The 25696-nt window shown below is 39.2% G+C and overlaps 1 long non-coding RNA gene across 1 annotated transcript; it reads left to right on the forward strand.

Moving 5' to 3' along the window:
- The first annotated feature begins 23540 nt into the window (after positions 1–23540).
- LOC123589947 lies at positions 23541–25215 on the forward strand. Its single transcript, XR_006708524.1, has 2 exons — positions 23541–23629; positions 24962–25215. It is a non-coding gene; the product is annotated as an uncharacterized LOC123589947 (long non-coding RNA).
- Positions 25216–25696: the final 481 nt, after the last annotated feature.

Raw genomic sequence — 25696 nt, forward strand, 5'->3', positions numbered from 1 at the left:
CTTCAGCCAGGTCACGATCTCGCGGTCCGTGAGTTCGAGCCCCGCGTCAGGCTCTGGGCTGATGGCTCAGAGCCTGGAGCCTGTTTCCGATTCTGTGTCTCCCTCTCTCTCTGCCCCTCCCCCGTTCATGCTGTGTCTCTCTCTGTCCCAAAAATAAATAAACGTTGAAAAAAAAATAAAATAAATAAAATAAAATAAAAATATAGTCCCATTAAGTCATTTTGTAAAAAGAGTAATAAATGACATTTTTATTGGTTTATCATCTTCTCGGGTTTTTTACAATGTGATTTTCTTGGTTTGGAAAAAAGAAAAAAAACAAAAAGCCCTAGTGACTTACTCTCCTAAACATGGCAAAAATAGAAAAGAGGACATAAATATAATGCACACAGTAATGTCGCACTTTATGCTTTCCCCAAAAAGTGTTTATATACAGCATGTCATTTGAAGTTCAAGATCACGTGTGAAACATCGAGAAGAGTGCCTGGCACAGAGCTAGCAGTAAATAATGCTACTTGTTGTTATTATCCAGCAGTGCCTCCTGTTCAATACATCTGAACTATACTCCTCACTCATTCCCTCACTTCTCCAATCTCTTTCTGCTTTTTCTCACCTGACCTGATGAATGGCATAACCCACTCACTCTAGCCTGCAACCTGGGAGACGTCAGTAGCTGTGTCTTACCTTTCAACCTAACCACCATCTTCTGCTCGAAATTCTTGATGGCAGTGCATTGGCTTGGGTGCTCATGATATTTTGCCCAAACTCTTGCTATTGCCTTTCTCTTAACCTAAAAGAATCCCCATCCCTGAACCCTTACAATTCAATTGCTACACAGCTGGGGGAAGCGATCTAGTCATGTTGGCTGCCAACATAACCTTAAATATTCTCCTGGTTTTAGCATAAGACTCAAGAACTCTCACCCCTACCTCTTTCTTGTCACTTCTCACCAGCCCAACCATATCCTTCTGTAATTCATTCCCTCCATCCTCGGTTACATGTAGTTCTCAGAACACCCTATGTTCTGTTGAGTTTTTCCTCCTTTGCACAGCCTGCTTCATCTGAAAAGAATACTCCTTCCTCCTTCTCGGTCTGGAAATCCTGTTTTGAATTTTCAAGACTTGGGCGGGGCATCCATTCTCGGTAATGCTTACTCTGATGATCTTCTCTAGGCAGCTACTCCTCTGAGGCCTGGGCCCATATTGCTGGGTTATTTCCACTGTAGCCTTTGTTCGTTTTCACCATGATTCACTTGTTTAATATATATTTATTTTTATTTATTTATTTATTTTTAAATGTCTATTTTTAAGACAGAGAGAGAGAGACAGAGCATAAGCAGGGCAGGGGCAGAGAGGGAGACACAGAATCTGAAGAAGACTCCAGGCTCTGAGCTGTCAGCACAGCACAGAACCCAATGTGGGGCTTGAACTCACAAACCATAAGATCATGACCTGAGCCAAAGTCAGACGCTTAACTAACTGAGCCACCCAGGTGCCCCTTATTTGTTATTTATTAACGGCTGAATTTCAAAGATAAAAGACACAATCCAAGCTCTTAATTTGCATACCAATCCAAGTGGGAGAAAACTAAACAATTGCCATAACTGATGTATCAAAAAGTTGGCTTTTAAAATGCTGATTCAGGGGGGCTTGGGTGACTGAGTAGGCATCCAAATTTGGCTCAGGTCATGATCTCATGGTGTATAGTTGGAGTTCGAGCCCTGCGTTGGGCTCTGTGCTGACAGCTCAGAGCCTGGAGCCTGCTTCAGATTCTGTGTCTCCCTCTCTCTCTGCCCAGCCCCCACCCTCTCTTTCTCTCAAACATGAATAAACATTTAAAAAAATTTTTAGTGCTGATTGAGTGCTCTTTTCCTGCCCTGCCCAACTTCCCCACCCTGCCTTCTTTACTTGGAGTCTCCATTTCAAAAACTTACTTTTCTCTCTTCCTTCAAGGCCAGCATAATATTTTGATGTTCTTTATGAAGTTCACCCCCACTTTGAACAGGATGGGCCAGATTCCGCAAAGGGAAGTGAAATCAATGGATGTTTCCCTTCTGAACTTTACCTGCTCTGTAGCTGGCTCATGGCTCTAAACTCGGGAGGCATTCTGAGTACTTTTAGTTTTCATGCACACCTGTGCATCACTATTTCTTCTCTAGACCTAAATTAGTGACTGGATTTTCTTTTTTTCCCTCTCTTCTTTTCTCCCTTTCTTCCTTCTTTGTTTCCATCTGTCAGTAAATACAGTCTACATACAGTTTACCATGCATTCTATTCATTGCTATCCTAGAGTGGTAAATAAGACAGATACAGTTCTGATTCCCATGGAGCTCTAAGAATCTACCAAGGGACAAATAGGAAGTAAAAAGTATGTATGTATGTATGTATGTATTTATTTATTTAAATTATTTCATTATAATACTGATAAAAAGAACAAAAGAGAAGACTTTTTGTGCTAATGAGGTTCTTAGAGATTTGAAGCATGGGGCAGCATTTGGATGAGAGGTAGTTTATGGTCTATTCTCTAAGAGTGTGGCTGCCCTCAGGTGCATGGTGGTAAAGGGAACTCTCATCTTTACTTCCCCCAAAACACTACTCAATTTGTAATGTTTGTTGGAGGGGGGTGGCGCGGAGGGAAGGCAATATGATTAGACTAAATAATATTTAGGTAATAAAGTCCTAGCAATGTGCCCCCAGCATGCACACATGTGAATAAAAGCAAAGTGGCTTTAAGAATTTTCACTTGTCATATATTAGTGCTCTATTTAAACTGCAGAGTTGATTTAATGAGAATTCCTGATATATTGTCAGTTGCAAATAGATACCACCAGTGTTCTAAGGAGGAGCATTGCCTTACTTCTAGTGCTTCTGTCCTGTGGCCACACCATAGTTGGTGTAGTTTCGTGTATTGTAAGCATACTTTTAATTTGCATATGAGAATTGTTTGCTAATTTCTTGGGAAGGCAAAAAAATAAAAAGGGTCATGAGGATAAGCTCTGGAGTCACATGGCACAGTTCTTTGCTGGATTTAGAATCTTGAACAACTAATTTAACACTCTGTGTTATAATCTCTTCATGTGTACAGTGAGATAAAATGAATTAATATAGGTTTGTTGTAAGGATTAAATACGGAGGTAATACACAAAGTACTTTGGCATAGTACCTGCTAGGTAGAAGGTGTTCAGTAAATGCTAGGTAAACATTCTTAGAGACTAATTTTGATTCCAAAGGTGAAAATTAAATCTTTCAGTTATGCATTGAGAAGGAGACAGAGTAACAAATTTGGTAGTAGTATCTTAATGACCTTCTAACACAGTGTGATAGACAGAATAATGTCCCCCCAACCTCCAAAGATGTCCAGGTCCTAATCCCTGGAGCTGTGAATATATTATCTTACACTGCAAAGAGGGCTTTGCAGATGTGATTAAGAATCTTGAGATAGGAAAATTACTCTGGATTATACAGGGGGTCCAATGTAATCTCACGTGTTTTTATAAGATGGAGGCAGGAGGGTCAGAGTGAAGAGAAGGACACGTGATGAGGGAAGAAACAGAGGTTGGAGAGATGTGAGTGCTTGAAGGAGGCCACGAACCAAGGAATGCAGACAGCCTCTAGAAGCTGGAAAAGACAAGGAAAGGGATTCATTCTCTCCTAGAGATTTCAGAAAGAACCAGCCCTATTGACACCTTGACTTTAGCTCAGTGTGAACAATTTTGGACTTCTGACATCCAGAACTGTAAGATAATTAATTTGTGTTGTTTTATGCCAAATAATTTGTGGTAATTTATTATAGCAGTGATAGGGAACTACCACACATAGATTGGCCTGAATTGTTTCTTTTTTCTTTTTCAGGCAAAGCAAATTTCTAAATTTAAAAATGGAAAGCTATATTTCAACATATAAACATGTATTGCATATACTTTTCAAAGAAAACACAGTTATTGTTGGTCTTCATCATGTGAACAATTGAGAAATTTTTCTGCCTTAACTCTGAGGTTAGACCTAGATAAACACGTTATACCCTCTTCCTTGCTTATCTTTCAACTTGGCATTATTTAGCTGACAGGTACTAGTAGTTGTTAAGGATTACAAATTACAAATATATATATATAATACTGTGCTATATATATTATATATTATATGATATATAATACATATTATATTATATTATATTATTAATTAATTATTATTAATATATTAATATTATATATTATATATTAATATATAATATATAATAAATGCTGTGATAATATTAAGTGTAAATTTTCCTCAACACTTCTTTAAGAAAATAGCTAAAACTTCTCTCTGTTTTTAAAGTCCTGTTTTTTAAATTTGATTGTGCCTCTCTCTTCTGATTTAATGCTTATTATATTCAAGGTACAGTCTTTCAAAAGAAATAATTTCTGAGGATGAATATTTGGGTTATAAAATAAACCAGTACAGGGTTTCTTGAAATAGAACCTCCCTTAGTGCATTTCTAAATGTTTCAGCTTTATAGATGTGTGATTTATACACACAGCTGTTCTTGAGCACAGGTGTTGTACAAAGTGAAGAGTATCTGTGTGTATCTAGTGTCTGTAACTGGGCATGTTTCCATATATCTACCATGGTGTATGCACTTAAAAACATGCCATTTAAAAAGTAGAACACTTTTCTGGGTTTATTTTATTTCAGGAGGCTAGGGGCACCTGGGTGGCTCAGTCAGTTGAGCGTCTGACTCTTGATATGAGCTCAGGTCATGATCCCAGAGTCATGGGATTGAGCCCTGCATCAGGCTCTGAGCTAAGCATGGGACCTGCTTGAGATTCTCTCTCTCTCTTTCTCTCTCTCTCTCTCCCTCTGCCCCTCTGTCCCACTCTTTCTAAAATAAAAAGAAAAAAAAAAGGCTAAAACTTACTGTGTTGAGGTATCAAATGCTTACTCATACTTCCTTCTGTCTCATGTACCTTTCTTCATACTCATGGAATAAATTGAAAGTGATGTTTCCAGACAAAGACAGACAGAAAGAAAGAAAGAAAGAAAAGGAAAGAAAGAGAAAAGGAGAGAGAGAAGCTTGAGTCTATTAATAAAATGAATTTTGCCTTTAATTGTTTGTTTAAAAGAAAATAAAATAGGCCATCCTCTCTAAAAGGTGCTGCATAATGCCCCCAACATACTACAATAGAATAACAAAAATCTAAAGATGAACTTATACATCCCCCTGATTTTTTTAAAACATGTACTCTAGCTTTAGGAGTAATCTGAATGAGGTGCACTGATTCTTGAGAATGTGTATATGTGTATTTCTAAATTTTTCATCTTTCTCTAGTTCTTTAGTATTTCCAATGCACAGGGCCTATGGTAATGCCCCAGACAAACTGCCCAACTGCTCCATGTTTCCCACAGCAGGGACTTGTCAGGGCTGGAGAGAGACTGCCTGGCGCACGCCAGCTCAAACATGGACATTTCCTCTTTCTGTTTTCCTGCTCCCAAAGGCCAGCAAATCCAGGGTGAAAACCCTCAGCCCTGGCACGTGTGATTGAGAGTCTCCATACAAACGATGATGCTTTCATTCCAGTGCCTCTGCAGGTGATAGAAAGTAAGCTGCTTTCTCTCCAGGAGAGGGCTGCCGGCAATATGTTCACACGTGCTTTTCTTTTAGAAAGAAAACTATTCATCAATGCAGGGCAGTGTTTAGAAAAACTGTTAGTCAGCTACTCTTAAAAGCAGTGCTTATTAAGTTGTAAACCACAGTCAGAGAGTAAAGAGGACTCTGGGGATGGCTTCCTTTGTGGATTCCATACATAGTACGTCTCATAAAATTAGAGGTTCTTCCACTTTCAACTTCTCTCTCACTTATGATCTTCTGTCCCCAAGTGTTTAAAGCTTTCTGATAGGAAAACTTAATAACTTAATACCAGCTTCAAGGAGGAAATCTACAAGTCATGGGTAGTTGTTTTCTTTTTCTACACTTAACAATCCTTATAAATATTATGGTAAGTATAAAATGGGCAAAGAAGATTTTATGTGTGTGTTAGCTTTTTGTTGCTACATAATAAATTATCACATACTTGATGGCTTCATATAGTATTCATTTATAATCTCACAGTTTGTAGATTGGAAGTCCAGCACCATGTGACTGAATTCTCTGCTGAAGGCATCACAAAGCTAACATCAGTGTGTCAGTTGGCCTGAGTACTCATCTGAAAGCCATAGACAAAAATTCTCTTCCAAGCTCATTTGGGTTGCTGGCAGGATCCAGTTCCTTGTGGCACATGACTGAGGTTCCCATTTTGTTTCTGGCTATTGGCTGGAGATGACTTTCAGCAACCAGAGGACATGTTCCAATCTTTTTCACATGGCCCCATCAATTTTTTTTTTCAATTTTTTAAAATGTTTATTTTTGAGAAAGAGAGAGAGCACGTGCGTGTGAGAGGGAGAGACAGAGAGGGAGACACAGAATCCAAAGTAGGCTCCAGGCTCTGAGCTATCAGCACAGAGCCAGATGCAGGGCTCAAACTCATGGACCGTGAAATCATGATCTGAGCTGAAGTTTGACACTTAACTGGCTGAGCCACCCAGGCACCCAGCCCTATCCATCTTTAAGTCAGTAATGGCATGTCAGATCCTTCTTATAACTTCAAGTCTCTGGACTTACCCTTCCGCTACCAGCTGGAGAAAAACTTCCACACTTAAAAGGCTTCATGTAATTAGGTTAGACCAATCTGGATAATCTTCCTATCTTAAAATCAACTTATTAGTAACCTTAATAACATCTGCAAAAACCCTGTTGCCAGGTAACATAACATGATCATAGGAATAACCCCAGGGGGTAGAAATCATGATAGCTATCTTAGAATTCTGCCTATTACAGTGGATGTTCTATTTCAAACACCCTTCCTGGTTATCACCACCTTTTATTGTTTTCAAACTGTGATACAATTCTCTAAGTTCTAGCACACTAATAACAATGCAAGTGATACTTACCCATGGAAATACAAGTGAAATGTGCATGCTACAATGCAAGAGATTGTTGCCCCATGGATAGACTACTTTTGCATCTGTTTATAAATTCGTTTTAGCATTCTCTGTTGCATATATATGTATGGTTCTTTAAACTCACCTTTGAATTACTTGGAACATCTTTCTAGTCCCCTCATTAAATAATGGATTAAATAAAATATTTAACTTGTGTTCATTTAAAATTTTGTGTATGATTTGACTTTAAAAAAATTGATCCTTTAACAATATTTGTTATATGTAAGTTACTATAGTGTTCATCAGTACACAGAAATAACAATCTTAGGTAAGGTCATAAGAAGCTAGGTCTTTACATAATTGAAAAGTTTCCTAGAAAGGAAGGAGCATAGTTGAGTGGAAAAGATATTATTGTTTTAAGTGAAACTTTAGGCTAATACCTTATAGAAGATATGGAAAGATGTCTCAGTTTCAACAACTTTATAAGTAATTTTTTTTGGTTAAAGGGTAATAGTGAGTATGTATATTTAGTAATAGTAACACAAGAAAGATTTCCTTGAGCTTTCCCTAAATGAAGGAAAGCCACGAGTAGATGGGTTTACTGACCAAGGGTCCAGAGAAGTAGAAGCATTGATTTTAACTGGCCCGTGTTCCTGAGAACATGAATGAATCATTCATGAAGCTGTCAACTTGTACTCCATCTTATAATTTACAGCTTTGTGGATCAGTAGCCAATATTCAATCATTATAACATAATTTATAATTGCACTTGATTTGGTAATTATTACATGAACACTGCTGTTTGCCTTCAACTTTATCATTAGGTACAGATCTTTCTCTTACAATGAGGTTGCTTCCCAGTAAGCCCATTGTCAACAATATCATTAAATCAGGGTACCTGGGGGGCTTAGTTGGTTAAGCATCAGACTCTTGATTTCAGTTCAGGTCATGGTCTCAGGGTTTGTGAGTTTGAGCCCCACATTGGGCTCTGTGCTGACAGTGTGGAGCCTGCTTGGGATTCTTTCCCTTTCTCTCTCTCTCTCTCTCTCTCTTTCTCTGCCCCTCCCCCACTTGCATTCTCTCAAAATAAGTAAATGAACTTAAAAATATATGTATCATTAAATCAAAAATGCATTTAATATTCCTAACCTACTGAACATCATTGCTTAGTCTAGCCTACCTAGTACCTACTCAGAACATTTCATCATTGTGAAGGAAATCTCCCACAATTCTATAATACAAATTTATTTTATCCACTTCAGGATGATGAAGAGTTTTATCCTACAGTTGAGTGAAATCATCAAAAATAAAGCCTATCTTATCATAAAAGTATTGAATAGCTCATGTAATTTATGGCATCCTGTATTGAATGTGAAAAACAGAATGCCTGTATGGGTACACAATGGGTATAAGTGCATCAGTTGTTAACCCTTGTGATTATGTGGCTGACTGAGAGCAGTGCTTCACTGCCACTGCCCAGCATCAATAGAGAGTATCGTATTACAGATCACTAGCTCAGGAAAAGATCAAATTCAAAATTCAAGGTACAGTTTTTACTGAATGCGTATTACTTTCACACAATCATAAAGTAGAAAAATTGTAAGTTGAAGCTATGTAAGTCAGGGACTATCTGTAGTATCTAATTTAGAGTGCCCTGGCATAAATCAGGTAACTAGTATGCTTTATACTTTATAAAGCAAATATAAGTACTCATCTTAAACAGAATTTTAAAACAACCTAAGTGTCCATCCATGGATGAATGGATAAAGGAAATGTACACACATGCGCGCGCGCACACACACACACACACACACTGGGATATTATTCGGCCATAAAAAAAGAAGTAAATCTTGCCATTTGCCACAACATGGATGGACCTTGAGGGCATTATGCTAAGTGAAATAAGACAATAAAGGACAAATACCAAATGTTCTCACTTATCTGCAAAACCTGAAAACAAGAACCAAAATCTAAACTCATAAATACTATAAATTGGTGGTTGCCAGAGGCAGGGTGGGGGTGGGCAAAATGGTTGAAGGTGGTCAAAAGGTACAAACTCCTAAGTCATAGGGATGTAGTATGTAGTGTACAGCATGGCAATTATAGTTAATAATACTGTATTGTATGTTTGAAAGTTGCTAAAAGCGTGGACCTGAAAAGTTTTCATCACAAGAAAAATAAATTGTAATGATGTGTGGTAATGGATGTCAACTAGAATTATGTGATGGTAATTTTTGGTATATACAAATATGAAATCATTATGTTGTATACCTGAAACTAACATGATGTTATATGTCAATTATATCTCAATGGAAAAAAAATTTAAAAGAATGGGTCTATCAATTGACTTGACTAGTATATTTTTATGTATCCCTGAAAGATTTCTAGATCTGTCACACAATTGATTATACTTAGCAATTATGACAGGCCCGGCATTCTGAACTTGAGTTTTGCACAAACGCTTTGCTCCATTTGTTTCAAAATATTACAGATTATAATGAACTGCAATGATAAAACATAGAAAAGTTTTGTGTTTGGATGCTAAACAGTACCCCAAATTGGCATTTTAGTTTGCTAAAAATATTCTCTAAATAGGTAATATTACTATAAATTCTCTTTACACAAAAGAGTGAAACTGTAACTATGGAAGGAAAAGAAAGATAGCTAAATTTGCTTTACTTTGTTTCTAAAACTTTATATTCTGTTATTAGATGCAGGAAGTAATACACCAGATGTTTTCTGGAAAGTTTGTTTTAAGAAAACAAATGTCTTAAATTAGCAGCAATGAACAGTAACTTATTCAGTAAGAGTAGCTTACTTAAAAGCTTCTGAACTTCAGAAGGAAAGCATAAGGCTATACTTGGCCATCATCCTTACTGAGAAAAAATAATTCTCATAGGAAGCATCTTACCATGACTCACAGTTTTGCATCCATGAGAAAGGAGGAAGAGGCTAATGCTGAAATCAGTATTAAATGCGTAAAATAAATCTATATTATAGACGTGTAGGGGATTTCCTTCAGCATGATGAATAATTAGTCATTTCTAGATTCAGTGAGTAGCAATTTCACCTTTAACCCCTCTCACTGGTGCTGTTTTTTGTTTATTTATTTATTTTGGGGGGGGGGCATGTGCAAGTAGGGGAAAGGCAGAGAGAAAGGGAGAAAGAGAATCCCAAGCAGACCCCACACTGTCAGTGCAGAGCCCAACACGGGGTTCCATTCCACGAAACGTTAGATCATGACCTGAGCTGAAATCAAGAGTCTGTTGCTTAACTGACTGAATACCCAGGCACCCCTCACTGTGCAGTTTTTTAATACAGGCATTTGGCCAAGTAAGATCAAGCTGTTGTGCTACAATCATGAAGTATAAAGTACTGCTTTTAGACTTTACAAGTAGAATACTTCTATTTAAGTAAACTGTATAGATTGTGTTTATTTGTACTACTCTAAAACAAACCCTTGAGACAGTGTCACTTTTAAAAGTGACCTAGTATGGTGCAGAAAATATTTATAAATAAGTCCAAGGAACAAATAAAAGTGAATAAGCATATTCCAAAAAACCAATGACAACTTGCTGGAAAAGTTTTTACAAATATCTAAAGCTGTGGTAAGATAGACTTGACAAGTAAATATTATACCTTTCCAGCATCATCTTCCAGTGTCTGTGAACACTGCCTTTGAGTGCAGCTCTCTCACGGTCACATCGAGCTGCACTTTGAATTTCTTGCCTTTGATGCATTCCTGATTTTATTGGTGCTTAAAGGCAAAGTTTGGGTTCTATTTATTTTAAATGCATTAGAGAAATATTTGCAGAATTACTGGATTTATAATAAATGCCTCTAACAAACAGATATGTTAATAAACCAAGAAAACTACACCCTTATGGATTCACTTAGAAAATTGATAAAATTGCTTAGTTGATGATTCTTAAACATGAAATATTTTTTGAAGCTTTTAAAAAGTGTTAGTGGTTTTTTACACAAGGACAATCAAGTTTAAAATGAATGCCACTGTTCTGTTAGATTTCAACAAATGTAACCTTAGAAACGTGTTTAATTGTATATTACCAAATGAAAGCGGAAAACATATAGGCAGTAGAGCTCTAGATATAGAGCTCTACAGGGCCAAAGTAAACAATTACAAGGGGAAGAATTTAGTGTATATACATGTGGACTACATTATGACAGGCAATTGTTAGACCAGGGTTTTTAACTAAATTGATATCACTACTCAACTCCGACTCTTTCCTTTGGCCAGCCCAGACTTCTCAAGTCCACCCTGGCCTCCAAAACAACATTCAAGTTCAGCTTTCTCCATGAGGTCTTTACAACTAATTGAAATTACCTTGATGTCTTCTCACCAATACAAAAGTCAGTATCATAAATGTCTCACTCGCATATGTACTGTGCTGTATTAGTTTCAAGGTGCGTGTATGTGTGTGTATGCGCATGTGTGTGTTTCTATGCACATATGAATCTTGTCCCCCATGCAGGAGTTTGCACTTCTCCATGTAGGAAGCATGGCCTCGTGCCTTCTTATTTCCCATGGTGCCTAAAGTTATTAAGCATGAAATGGTTCCACTGTAAAACTCCAGGCTTCAGCCAAAGGGGTTTTTAATGGGGTACACAGGAAGTATACCAGAATCCACGTTTTTACCTAGTGGGGGATTCATTTTCATCTTGGACCTAAGCTGGAATTTATTCTCCGAACCAAAAGCAGTAGAATATACACCTTGTCCTTGCAACTGCTCAGCAGAACACAGAAGCAGCAGACAAAGAACACTCAGAGAAGACAGAGAGTTGCCAGGCTGCTCAAATAGAGACAGAAGCCAGTCCTTGTATAATAAATACTAGCAGTGGCCAGTTAGCTGACAGCAAGGAGTGAAACAGCTTTCATATTGAACTACGTACAGTTTACAAAGACTCTATATTGAAATCTGAAAAGCAAGCAAAATGGAAACTGAGAGTTTTCTACCAGCGGTAGGAATTTGATAAAATGACATGCTAATCCCAGTACAGAAGAGTTAGGGGTATAAAGAAAACAATATGGATGACAAATTGACAACACATAAAGAAAATTCATTTGTGCTGTACCTGAGTAGAGACATTTCACTAGTCTCACTGAGTTAATAATACAGAATTAGAAAAAGAATTTCCAAACTCTACTCAATATTATTTCTAGTTTGTTATGTATACGTATCCTTAAATGGAGGTAAACTCTAATGCAATTCTTATTTAATACTTTTCTTCCTAGAGCCTTGAGATAAAGAAACCCTCTAGGTATCATTAATGATAGAAATCTGAACCTAGTCACTTGCAGACATGATTCTGGTCCCTGTATTGAATATACCGGGGCAGCATTCTTTATAGAGGATCTCTGTGAGAAAACTTACTCTCATCAGGTTACAATACACAGCTGGCTGGGCAAACATGTCTGTTCACTAAATTCTTGTGGATTTGTTTAACAACCCCAAAAATTGCGAATATAGGAATTTCTTCTTTTGAGCACAGTTCTAAAACAGGATAAAACTACCTAATAATCTATACACATTTAAAAGAAAAAGGCAGGGGTGCCTGGGTGGCTCAGTAGGTTAAGCATCCAACTTCAGCTCTGGTCATGATCTTGTGGTCCGTGGGTTCAAACCCCACATTAGGCTCTGTGCTGACAGCTCAGCTCTCTCTGACTCTCCCCTGCTCGCGCTCTCTCTCAAAAATAAATAAACATTAAAAAAGAAAAGAAAAAGACAGGGCGATGTTGGGTGCTTAATAACCTTGGAATTAAAAGAGAAAAAGAGCTGGATCTTCATGAGCCTTAGAGGTGACATTTACTTTGGTCCGTTTACCTAGGCTCAGAGTTTGAAATCCCAGCCAAAATAATCTTGTCAGTCACCCAGAGATTGTGAATGTCAGGATGGCTAACTTGCATTTTCTAAACTCATAAGAGGCCAACTTTGTTAATTTACTATGTTATAACTTAGAACTCTTGGCCACAAGTGACAAAAACCCCAATGTCAAGCTCGCTTAAACACAAAGGAAACGTATTGATTTAAATAACACAAGTAGTTTGGAGGTTTAGTTAGCTTGATGGTGAGATTCAAACAACATCAAAATTATCTGGTTCCCTAGCTTGAGTTGATTTCCCTCCACATGTTGGATTCATTTGCAGACATGATCTCTCCTCTTGAGTAAAAATTTATTACTGCAGCTTCAGACTTTACATCAGATGTGGAAGGGAGAGCATCTCTCTCCCAATAATCCAGGATTTTGTTGTGGTGATTCCCACAAGGTCATACACCTATCTGTGTACCAATCACCAGACCAAAGGGATGGGATGTGCAAAGTTATGTTAGCCAGTCCTGAAGCTGAAGGTGAGGTCCCACCTGGTTGTGTAGCAGAGAGGGAGTGTTCGTTATTCCTCAAAGAGAAAGCTATGCATTATTAGAAAGTAAGAAGGATGCTGGGGGCTGGGGGAAAGGTCATTTCATTATACAATAAAAAATACAACTGAACTAGCTGTTGACCTCAGCCTGAGAAGAACATTCTTTTCCCCTAAGCAAGCTAAAAATGTGGATACAAATTATCAGCATTTTTTTTTTTAGTAGACAAAGAATTTGATTGAAGGAAGTTAGTTATGTGATTCAAATATTTTGTGATGACAACCTGTCCTATTCCTCTTCATGTTGAGTGTATGTTCTTAAGTGCTCTAAGCATTAGTTGCTGGGGCCTTCCTGCAGTCCCATGTACCAGCTCCCACACCTGTTGTATGGAACTCTAGCTGGTTAAACAAACTCCGTTTTAAATTTGAGGCAGCCAGTTCCCAGCAGAGATTCGTTTTAGAACTCTAATACAAAACTCTAATGTCAGTCTGTTAGACTTTGGTGGATTCTACAGACTGGCACATTGCCTAGAGCATGATACTGATTTATTATTATTTTTCTTTCATTTTCTTGAAAATAATGTCTGTTCATGAAGTGTGTAACCTTAGGCAAATCATTTAATCTCTCTGGATCCCAGCTTTATCAATTGCAAATGAGATGAAATTCCATCCATCCTTTCCATATTCTTTATGACACTTTGTCACTAAAAGAGGTCATTAAATTGTCTCCTTTATTTTACATGTTGTGTATATTCATGTTATCCTTTTGCTAAGTTAGCACGTTAATATTAAATTCCAAATCTTAGTGGCTTGGAAAAAGAGAGGTTTATTTCTTACACATGGTACGTGTCAGCTGGGACTCTGCTCCTTATCATCCTCATTGAAAAACAAGGCTGGAGGAGAAGTCTGTACCCAGGAAATGTCAGTTTGATGGCAAAGGGACAGTAACTGGTGGAGCCCATGCCCTGTATAGATCACTTCTGCTCATGTTCCATTGACCAAAGCAAGTCACGTGACTAAGGAAGTATTAATGTAGTAGGAGGTGAACCAGGCTCAGAAGGGAAAGCCTATGACAAAGAGCTGAAATACATAATTCTCTCACAAGAAAGGATGACTCACTGCCCAAGTACATTAAAAACTTAAATTATATTGCCTTATATTACCTTATGTTGCTTTATTTTTAAATTAAAAAAAAATTAATGTTTATTTATTTTTGAGAGAGAGAGAGAGAGAGAGACTGCACACAAGCAGGGAGGGGCAGAGAGACAGGGAGACACAGAATCGGAAGCAGGCTCTAGGCTCTGAGCTGTCAGCACAGAGCCTGATGCAGGGCTTGAACTCACGGACCGTGAGATCATGACCTGAGCCAAAGTCTGACGCCTAACCCACTGAGCCACCCAGGTGCCCCTATGTTGCCTTATTTTTAATGTGAATTAGTAAGACACTTAAAAATATATTAGAACATTGTATAGCTCCATTTACAGTAAACTCAGTAGAGAGGCTGAGAATATGGGACTGCTCTGAGAAAAAAGAATGTCAAGTAGATGTTGCGGTGGTAATGAAACCTGTGGAGAAGAATAAAATAAGTATGAGCCCTGGGTTTGTGACTTGATCTTTACTCTGACTTCTCCTGGTTACCTTTCAAAATCTGAACTTGGGTGGCACAAATGATGATCCCTCAACAAACTGAATATCAAATATTCACCAAGTAAGTGATTGCTGCAAGATATAAGCGGATTTAGCACATATAAACATGATATGAAATTGTAATATTGATGTCGACATGAGGCTCTCTTTCCTCTGAAGGGCTGCTGTGACATCCAAGTCAATGTAATGCAACAGCTCTCGAAGTGTGGTCCAGGAGACCACAGAGTTAGCAGTCTTTGGGAATTTGTTAGAAATACAAAATTGGGGGCCCATCTTTCTACCCAGTGAATTGGAAGTCCTAGGGTTGAGATCCTGCCAAGCCCTCCAACTATTTCTGAAATTCACTAAAGTTTGGAAACCACTGGTCAGGGAGTATTCTTAAGCCTCTGGGACTTCAAACCTGAATAGGTGATAGCTTGGGTCTTGAGTGCTAATGGCACATCAGCACCTTTGCTTCTGTCTAATAGAATCTAGTGCTGTTTACAATCTTCATCTTCACCTGAAACAACGTAGCCTATATAGCCTAGTGTTCTAAAACTTCAACTAGATCGTTGACATGGATTAGTGTGAGAAATATTTCTATATCACCGCATATTTGCTTTAAAAATATGTTTCAGCTATTTGCCTCACTATGCCACTTTGACCAGTGTTATGTGATCTTGAAATAAAAAACCTTGTCTTATTTTAGGGTCTGCTTTGCCAAAAATATTTATGGCTTTCCCAGCTTTGCCAGGATAGGAAAGCTGCAGGGGTTTGGTTTATAGCAAGCCGACTTGTGTAGGTCAAGGAGGCCTGTGGAAAAATCTGAACTGTGCCTCTTTCCCAAACCAAATTCGGGCCATGATCCAAGAAAAGGGAAATAAACACTCAGGTGAAGAATTGTTCATTTCTTCTGGAGTATTTAAAAGATCTTTCCTAAGAAGGCTTGATTTAAGATCAGAGAAATAGGATTAAAAATAAAGCTTTAGTGGAAATTGGTGAGTTTACTATTTGGGATTGGATAATTAGATAGTGCTGGGTTCCTAGCCTGTTTGAAATCTTCAGATCATTTTGGGATAATTCCTTTTTAGCAAAGTATAGTTCCTTACTTACGTTAGCACAGATATATTACTGACTGAACCTCCCATTGTTATTCTGGTTAATGCTTCTGAATAGACTTTGGGTATTTTTGTAGATTTCTTTAAAAAAACTTTTGTCTATTTTAGAAAACTATGTTATTTTTTTAAATAGAAGGATGACTTCTATAACTGAAAATTTTATGCTAAGATTTATGCTTTCTACTTGGAAGTGTTTACAGTTCATGCATTTAGATGCTTGCCTGACATTTTTACTTAGTCATTGTAGTATTTTGCACAATTTCTTTCCTTTGGAAGAAGGTACTAGGGGGAGGACATAAAGATATGGTAATATATTGATAGTTAACATGAAAATGAAAAAAAGGGTAAAGAATACCTTTTCAAGATCATATTAATAATCCGATTTTCCCAGGACATATCGGTCTGGAAGCTGACATGAATAAGGTGCTACAATGAAAGAATACAGGGAAAAATAATAACAATAAAAAATGTATTTCTAGCAACTGCCATCGCTGCTATAGCACCTCCTGTCATCCCTGTGTGTCTTTCTCTGTGCCATCCATCATCATCATCATCATCATCGCTGGTGTTGACACTCCCTTTGTGACATCATTCACATTACAATACAGCCTTGCCTTCATTTCAGTTTCAACAGCGCTTACGGTGAAGTAAAGACAAGTACCTTCTCACGACTAAACTCTACAGATGTGTTCCTTCTTTTCCCACAGTAGCACTCTTTCCCCCTATTTGATTTACTGATCTAGTCTCTTACAGCCTCCTTCCCCAAAGAGTCTGGCACAGGTTTCCCGAGGGCTGTTCCAGGAGACAATTTGTGTGACACATTATTTTGCTTCTTTCTTCCCCTCTTGTTCCCAGTGTGTTCCAACTCAGATTCAAAAACAGTCCTACCAGGCATGAGCTTTTTTTCTTGTTTTTTTTTCAAATGTATACAGTCCCTGAGAGGTAAAGAGTACACCATTTTTGCCTAAATGCTTTTAAAAAACAATTTAGGAATGGGGTCCTGAGTTTAGGCCCTGTGTTGGGCTCCATGCTGGGCAAGGAGCCTACTTAATAAAATAAAATAAAAAAATAAAATAAAATAAAACATTTGCTATTTTTTAAATGTTTGTTTATTTACTTATTTTGAGAGAGAGAGAGAGAGAGAGAATATAAGTGGGGTAGAGACAGAGAGAGAGAGGGAGAGAGAATCCCAAGCAGGCTCCGCACTATCAGCACAGACCCCAGTGTGGGGCTCAATCTCATGAACTGTGAGATCATGATCTGAGCTGAAATCAAGAGTCAGACACTTAACTGATGGAGCCACCCAGTCACCTCTAAAACACATTTTTAAAAAAGAAAATACCATTTATATAATTTCAATAGTCATTATAGGGCCCAGAGTAGGGGGTGTTGAGTTAGCTTGGGAGTAAAAGAATCACAAGGCTTTGTCATGGTCATCTCTTACTTGATTATTGGTGCCTATTATGGACTAAATGTTTGTGTTTCCCCAAAATTCATATGTTGAAATCCTGACTCCCAATGTCATAGCATTAGGAGGTGAGACCTTTGGAAATGAATTAGATCATAAGGGTAGAACACTCATAAATGGGATCACAGGGGGCTTCTGGTTGGCTCAGTCAGTTAAGCATCTGACTTTGATTTCTGCTCAGGTCGTGATCTCACAGTTCATGAGAAAGCCCTGAGTTGGGCTCTGGGCTGACAATGTGGAGCCTACTTAGGATTCTCTCTCTCTCTTCTCTCTCCTCCCCTCCCCCTGCTCATTTGTTCTCTCTCTTTCTCAAAATAAATAAACCTAAAAAAATAATGACAAATGGGACCACAGAGAGACTGTGGGGAGCTCTCTCCACTCCTTTGCATGTGAGGACACAGGGAGAAGTCAGCTATCTGCAACCAGGAAGTGGGTTCTCACTGGATACCCAATTGGCTAATGTTTTGATCTTGGACTTCTAGCCTCCAGAACTGTGAGAAATAAATGTTTGTTGTGTAAGCCATCTAGTCTATGATATATTTGTTATCAAAACCCAAGCTAAGACAGTACCCAAAAATACGGTGCCAGGGAGGAGCAAAATGACCAAAGGGCAAAAACTTAAATAAGATCACGATCCAAGATAGTAGGTAAAATATTTTATTGAATGAAGTATGGCAGCGGGGAAGGAGCTTAGAATGAAACATTCATTGAAGAATAGAATCAGGAGACATTAAAGACTCCAGTGGGTCCAAGAGAGGTTCAGAAGCACAGAGATCCATAAGCACACAAGCACTGTCTATGACAGCGGCCTTCTTATGCACAAGATGAGGAATTTAAAGTAAAAGCTATTCCAGACCTATTAATATAGTCTTTTACTATCCTTTGCATTATTTAGAGATTGGGAGCTTCCTTAGACTTGACTTTGGGTGTAAGCTGCTCTATCCATTGAATTCAACTTTGATCAACACTGAATCAATCATTCCTTCCTTTATTTTAACCTTTCTTTCATATACTGGTTGCTTCTCTCTGTGTTGCATTTATGTGTAATCTTCACCCCCACTTTCCACCTTACCTACACTTCATGATTTACAGTCTGGTAAATCTTACTAACTGATTGTCTACCCTGAGCTAAAACACCAATAGTGAAGAAGCATCACTAACTCTCAAAGTTGTTGATCTTTTCATTTTCAAATGGCTTTAATTGTTAGAAATGTCTTCCTTCTGATCACAAAAGCATGTACTCTACAATATGATTGTGCAAGTAAAATGTGGTTTCTTTACTACATTAATGGCTGCACTGATGTCTGTAATACTGCCTACTACACACACAGACATTCCAGAAAATGTGGACAGTGCAGACTTACAAATGGATGATATTCTGTCTCTTTTGATTCAAAGCAGAATATTCATTATTTCTAAATTGCACCTTCCTTGCAGGCTGGTTTCAACAATACATTTTTGATGACTGAATTTCCTTAGGTAATTGCCCAGTCTTTCAGGTTTTGCTCCTGTTTCTTTGTTCCCCCAAGATGGTATCTAAGTAGATGAGGACCGCTTACTGTATTTTCCTGTCATCAGGGAAGAAGGTTCCTCATATTCATATGGTATCCTCCAGATTATCTAGTCTCTGATGTGAAAGTGCAATATAGTCTGCCTCTTGGTATTGAAAATTTTGAGGGATGAATGGTCCCATATAGTATTACAGGCAAATATGAAAGTACTCAACACTGTAGCCCATGAGCTTGGCAATTTTACCCCCATTGTGAAAGAGCCCACCCATGATAACCTCTTTAATTTAATGTCTCTGTTCATCTACTGGTGCTGCCAGCACATCTGCGGCCCCTTACGAGGGCATGTGGGAACCATTGGGGTCCCTAAACACAAAATATAGGCCAAGGGAAACCAGGAACATGGCTACAACTTGGTAGATGTCCAATATCCACAAATGCCTCTGAGGTATCTTTTCTTAGCAATGTTTGTTATGGCGCTAAGCTAAACCCTGTCACCTTCTTTGGGACCTGAAGCTCCCCATTGCTAAACAGGGCGAAACTATCCCTATTTCTAACATTCACAATCATTGTCACTCCTTACAAATTTTTTTTTACTGTTTATTCATTTTTGAGAGACAGAAACAGAGATTGAGAGGGAGAGGGATGGAGAGAGAGGGAGACACAATCTGAAGCAGGCTCCAGGCTCTGAGCTGTCAGCACAGAGTCCAACATGGGGCTTGAACCCACAAAATGTGAGATCATGACCTGAGCTGAAGTCGGATGCCTAACCGACTGAGCCACCCAGGCACCCTGTCACTCCTTTTAAAGCTCAGCCAATTGAAAAGAGTGTCTAACCCTTTTGCTCTACTCTGTCTCCTTTCTTCCACAATCCCTGAAATGTGATGCTTTTCTCTACCTAATATCTGTCCAGGTTTGCAAGCCTAATAGCCAGCAATGTGCTGACAAATGTTTAACAACTGGCACTTTGTGGGAAGAAAACTAATTTGTAGGGTTTGCAGAATTTCATGGGGTAAGTGCTCCTACACAGCCAATTTCTAGCTACCAACGTGATGTCTCTAAATGAGTTATGGAGTGATGCATATAACTAGGTCTTGGAAGCCAGTACCAGCCCACCCCAGCACACCTGCTTAAGGTCTAATGATCACACACTAAGCAGAGGATTTGCTGTACAATTATCTGTGATCTGAATCTTTTAGCTTTCCTAAATTGATAGACTAACAATATTCTTTTTCTCCCTTTTTATTCCAGTTGAGCTGCAACTACAGTGCATATTCAGGGAGGATTATGTTTTGTTTCATGTATTTATCAAATTTTCCATTGTTTCAGGAAACTTTCATGGTATTTGAGCAGCCAACAAATCACACCTTTGTGAGTCTGTTGGTTCATGACCTTGGGAATTCCTGGGTAGGATTTGAAAGTGGCCCTTGTAAACAGAGAGCAGGGGGAGATGAAAGATAGGTCAGAACACTCCAGATTGGTAGGTGACAGCTTCAGTAAGCAAGGGAAGTTACACTCAAGGCTTGTCTTGAGTGACCGCAAGATCTTCTTGGATCTTTACACCCACCCCCTCAGAGTCTTGAGTTTATACAGAGGACTTAACCAGGTTCAGTCACGCATCCAGTCCAGATGGTCTCCCTAACACATTACTCTCTCAAGGTTGCATTCCCAAAGTGGCTCCTAGTGTGGGAACAGTGGGCAGAACATACATTCCAAGGACAGGGGAGGGGCTGGAGCCTCTGATTGCCCAGCTCTCAGGCCAACCTGCTGTCACATACTCTCAATGACTTCCTCTGATTCAATCTGCATTTATCTCTCTTGAGATTTGTGTCAACTGGTATTACAGGCAAAATTCCATGATTTCTCCTTATATAGTGAAACCCAATAATTGACGTATTGAAGTATACATTAATTTATCATAAAATTTTCTCCTTTATAGTTTTTCCAAACTGACAAGTGTGTTTGTAATATATTTAAAGTGCACAATGTGATGATTTGATGTATATATGCATTGTGAAAGGATTCCCCCCCATCAAGTTAATCAACACCTCCATCACCTCACATATTTACCCTATTTTATTTTATTTTATTTTATTTTATTATTTTTTTATTTTATTATTATTTATTTTTGTTAAATTTTTAATCTTTATTCCTTTTTGAGAGAGAAACAGAGAATGAGCAGGGAAGGAGCAGAGACAGAGGGAGACACAGAATCCGAAGCAGGCTCCAGGCCCCGAGCCATCGGCACAGAGCCCGACGCAGGGCTCAAACCCACAAACCGTGAGATCATGACCTGAGCTGAAGTCGGACGCTCAACCAACTGAGCCACCAGGTGTCCCTATTTTATTTTATTTTAATTAATTAATTTTGGTGAGAACATTTATGCTCTACTCTCTTGGAAAATTTTAATTATACAATATAGTATTATATCAGCTACAGTTATCATGTTATACATTAAATCTTCAAACCTTATCCATCTTATAACTGAAAGTTTATACCTTCTAACCAATCTACTCCTATTTCCCACATACCTTAGCCCTTTGGCAAGCACTGTTCTGTTTCTGCATTTCTTTGTTTTAGATTCCACATACAAGTGATACCATGCAGTATTTGTCTTTCTCTGTCTGACTTATTTCATTAGCATAATGCCCTCCAAATCCATCCATGTTGTTGTACATGATGGGATTTTCTTCTCTTTTTTTAGGATGGAAAAATTCTCCTTGTGTGTGTGTGTGTGTGTGTGTGTGTGTGTGTGTCCTATTTTATTTATTTAGTCATCTTGCTGATAAACATTTAGGTTGTTTCCATCCTTGACTATTGTGAATAAAAGCCAGATATAACCTGCAATTTTTTTTCCAAAAAATAAACGTTGCAAAAAACACGGAAATACAGATCTCTTTAAGATAATAGTTTCATTTCCTTTGTCTGTAGGACCAGGAGTGGTATTGCTGGATAATAGGGTAGTTCCATTTTTAATTTCTTGAGGAAGCTTTAAGCCATTTTCTGTAGTGTCTGGGTCATCTTATACCACCAATAACAGGGCACAATGGTTCCCTTTTCTCCACAGTCTTGCCAGAATTTGTTATCTCTCATCTTTTTGATAGTAGGTATCATAACAGGTTTTAGGTACCTCCCTTATATGAAGACTTGGAATTACAAATTATCTAGGTGGGTAGGTTACATTAGTAATGAATTTTATTTTGGTAAAGGTGACTGTTTTAGATTAGGATCCCCAATATGCAGGCCCTGAGAAAGGATTTGAATGCAAGGAATGTTTTTGGGAAGTAATCCCCAGGATGCACTGGCAGGGGGGTGTGGAGTGAAACAAGAGAGGAAGGGACAGGAGAGCAGGTGCATTAAAAAGCAAGTTAGCTTCCATGAGCCCCTGAAGCACCATCTCTTTGGAAGCTTCTGAGAGAGTGTGCAGAACACCACCATCTCTCAACTATCACACCTGAGATGTTAGGAAGCTAGAGTGTAAGTTATCCATTGCCATTTGTCATTGACTGGGGCAACTGCCAGGGACTCTGGCTCCCCAGCACTTTTGGCCTGTTTCATGTATGGATCAAGCATGGACCTGTGGCTACAGAAAGACCTCAGGCAGAGGGGGCACGAGTGTTAACACAAAGAGGTTTGTAGGCAATTTTAGGGCAAGTGCTGATAAGAGGGACACGACCAATGTCTGCTCCAGTCCACCCCTTGTACCACCACATCCACTCAGGCCCTGCCTGAAGTTATCTGTTTTGTAACTGATTCCACAAAGTTCCGGCAAGTCTCTCTCTCTCTCACACACGCATACACACACACACACACACACACACACACACATAATTTCCGAAACAAAACTACCTCATTTATTACCCATTTTATTTTTATTTTTTAAAATTTATTTATTTGAGAGAGAGAGAGAGAGAGAGAGAGAGAGAGAGAGGGTAGGTGAAGGGCAGAGAGAGAGGGAGAGAGACTCCCAAGCAGGCTCAGCACTGTCAGCACAGAGCCCGATGTGGGGGCTCGAACTCACCAACTGTGAGTGAGAGCATGACCTGAGCTGAAGCCAAGAGTCAGACACTTAACCAACTGAGCCACCCAGGTGCTCCTCCACCACCTGTTTTAGAGTCTCCTCACTTTCAGCCAGCACTTGTCCTGGCTTACGTCTCCCACCTGGTTGGGCAACACAGACCTAGGTCCTCGGTGCATTGTCTTGAAGATGTCAGATTATCCCCTGAGATGGAACGCACCAGGAGGCTCCACAGTGAATTCCATGAGTTCTAGCCATGTTCCTCTCTGCTCCCAGTATGCAGCACAACCCTATCAGCTCATGTCAATCATTATAGTAACTCTTTTCTTTGCCCGCTCTTCTATTGGCATGGGATGCCCAATATGCCTGGATAGCAGCCAAAGTTCTAGGTGCAGTGAAGGCTCTGCCCCGCCACCCTTCCCTCCCCCATTGTCTGTGCCCTTATGAGGTCATTCTCCATTCTATCCTGCTAGCATGTTCTGGCCTGCCACAGTGTGTGAGACTAGCGCTCGCTGCAACCAGAAAACGTCCCCTGGCAGAGATCAGCAATCAGAAGTCACTGGTGTGTACAACCAAGGGATATGGGAGAGAAGTGACAGCATCTGTTACACTTATGCTACAAAGTATTTGTTATAAAGGGGGCTATGATCTTGTGGTTTATAATAAGAAAGACATATTTGTTCTTATGGCACAGAGCTCCTAAAGCTCATGGAATTTCCTCAGTGATGAGAGTGATAAAGGTCTCTTTTGTTATGTTAATGAGACAGCTCTCGGAAAGCACCTAAGGATAGGTGCAGAATCAACCAGGTGCTTTGAGGGTTGGAACTCTCAGCCCCATCCCCAACCTCTAGGGAGTGGAAAGGGGCTGGAGGTTGAATTAATTAATCACCAATGGCCAATGATTATAATCATGCCTATGGAATAAAGACACCACAAAAACGCAAAAGGAGAAAGACTGGAGAGCTTCCAGGTTAGTGAGCGTGTGAAGTTCAGGGACACTGGCATACTCAGAGAACATGGGAGCTCTGCACCATTTCCCCACACTTTGCCCTATGCATCTCTTCTATCTGGCTGTTCCTGAGTTACATCCTTTTATTATTTATTTATTTATTTATTTAAATGTTTATTCATTTTTTGAGAGAGAGATGGAGACAGAGCATGGTTGGGGGAGGAGCAAAGAGAGAGGAGGAGACCGAATCCAATGTAGCCTCCAGGCTCTGAGCTGTCTGCACAGAGGCCAACACGGGGCACGAACCTACAAACTGCGAGATCATGACCTGAGCCGAAGTCTGACGCTTAACCCACTGAGCCACCCATGAGCCCCGAATTAATGGACCCGTAATCTTGTAGGTAAAGCGTGTCCCTGAGTTCTGTGAGCTGCTCCAGCAAATTAATAGAACCCAAGGAGGAGGTCATTGGATCAATCAGCTAATCTATAGCTGATTGACCAGAAGCACATGTGACAAACAGGGCTTCAAAGTCAGAAGACTGGTGGGGGGGAAGGGAATGGGGGAGTCTTGTAGGACTGACCCCTTAACCTGTGGGATCTGATACTATCTCTGGGTAGATAATGTCAGAACTGAAGTGAATTGTAGATGCCTCGCTGTTGTCTGAGAACTGCTTGCTTGGTAGTATGGGAGAAAAAAGTCACACTGGTGTGTGATAATAGATATGAGGTAAAGAACCACTGGCTATACTATGAACTATACATGTATGTACCTAATTGCATTTGATAGCTGGAGTCTAAATCTTTTATCACTCAAGGTATCCCTTATTTTATTTTATCCTTCATGTTATCATTTGGACATCAAAAATCTTTACATAAGGAAGTCCTGGGGACAGAGAAAAGGAAATAAAGCAGAGCAGACATAACCAGTGTCCTCCCAATTTTCAGGACCTCTTCAATAAGGACAGAGAAATACAGCTGTAAAAGTGAGCAGGACTTGAAGAGCTCAGTTACTGAGTACAACGTGTGAGTTTTCCGCAATCAAGTGGTAACAGAGAGTAGTCTGTTCAGATCCCACTTAGCTCTACTGCTTGGGTGCAAGAGGGAACTTATTTTAGCCGTCGGCCCAAATATATTGGTTAAATTATTACCATTTTAATTTGGAGGCAGCTGAGAAAATATATGGCAATTACTCCCAGTGACCACTAGATTCAAGATGTCTTTTCATTCATTAATTATTAAGGATTGGGCTTTTGTAAGAGGAGGTGATGGTGACCTCTCTCTCTCCCTCTCCCTCTCCTCCCCCCCTCTTTCATTTAACACCTCTTTCATAGAGGTGCTGTGAGGATTTCTGCCTGTGTGGTAATGAGGTTCAGTAGCCTGCTTTGAATTTGTCAGTGGAAAAGGTGTTATAAAATTTTAAAGTAAAAAATATACTACTACTAATAAGGATGTTGATCTTGAAATGCAATATGAAAACCAGAGACTGGAAATTTAAAATTTGTAATGAAATGCTCTAAAGCTGTGATCTCTTCAGACCTCTGGAGTTCAGCAGGGGTGGGCCCAGGGAAGACTTGGATGGAAGAAGATGCAGGATGTGGTGGCGGTGATTCAGTAGGTGGCCCTCTTCCATCCCAAGGTGGTCCAGAGCCAGCTCCCAGCCCTGGGTTATGGAGCACTGTG

Source organism: Leopardus geoffroyi, chromosome B4 (genome assembly GCF_018350155.1).
Source record: "Leopardus geoffroyi isolate Oge1 chromosome B4, O.geoffroyi_Oge1_pat1.0, whole genome shotgun sequence".
Taxonomy (NCBI): domain Eukaryota; kingdom Metazoa; phylum Chordata; class Mammalia; order Carnivora; family Felidae; genus Leopardus; species Leopardus geoffroyi.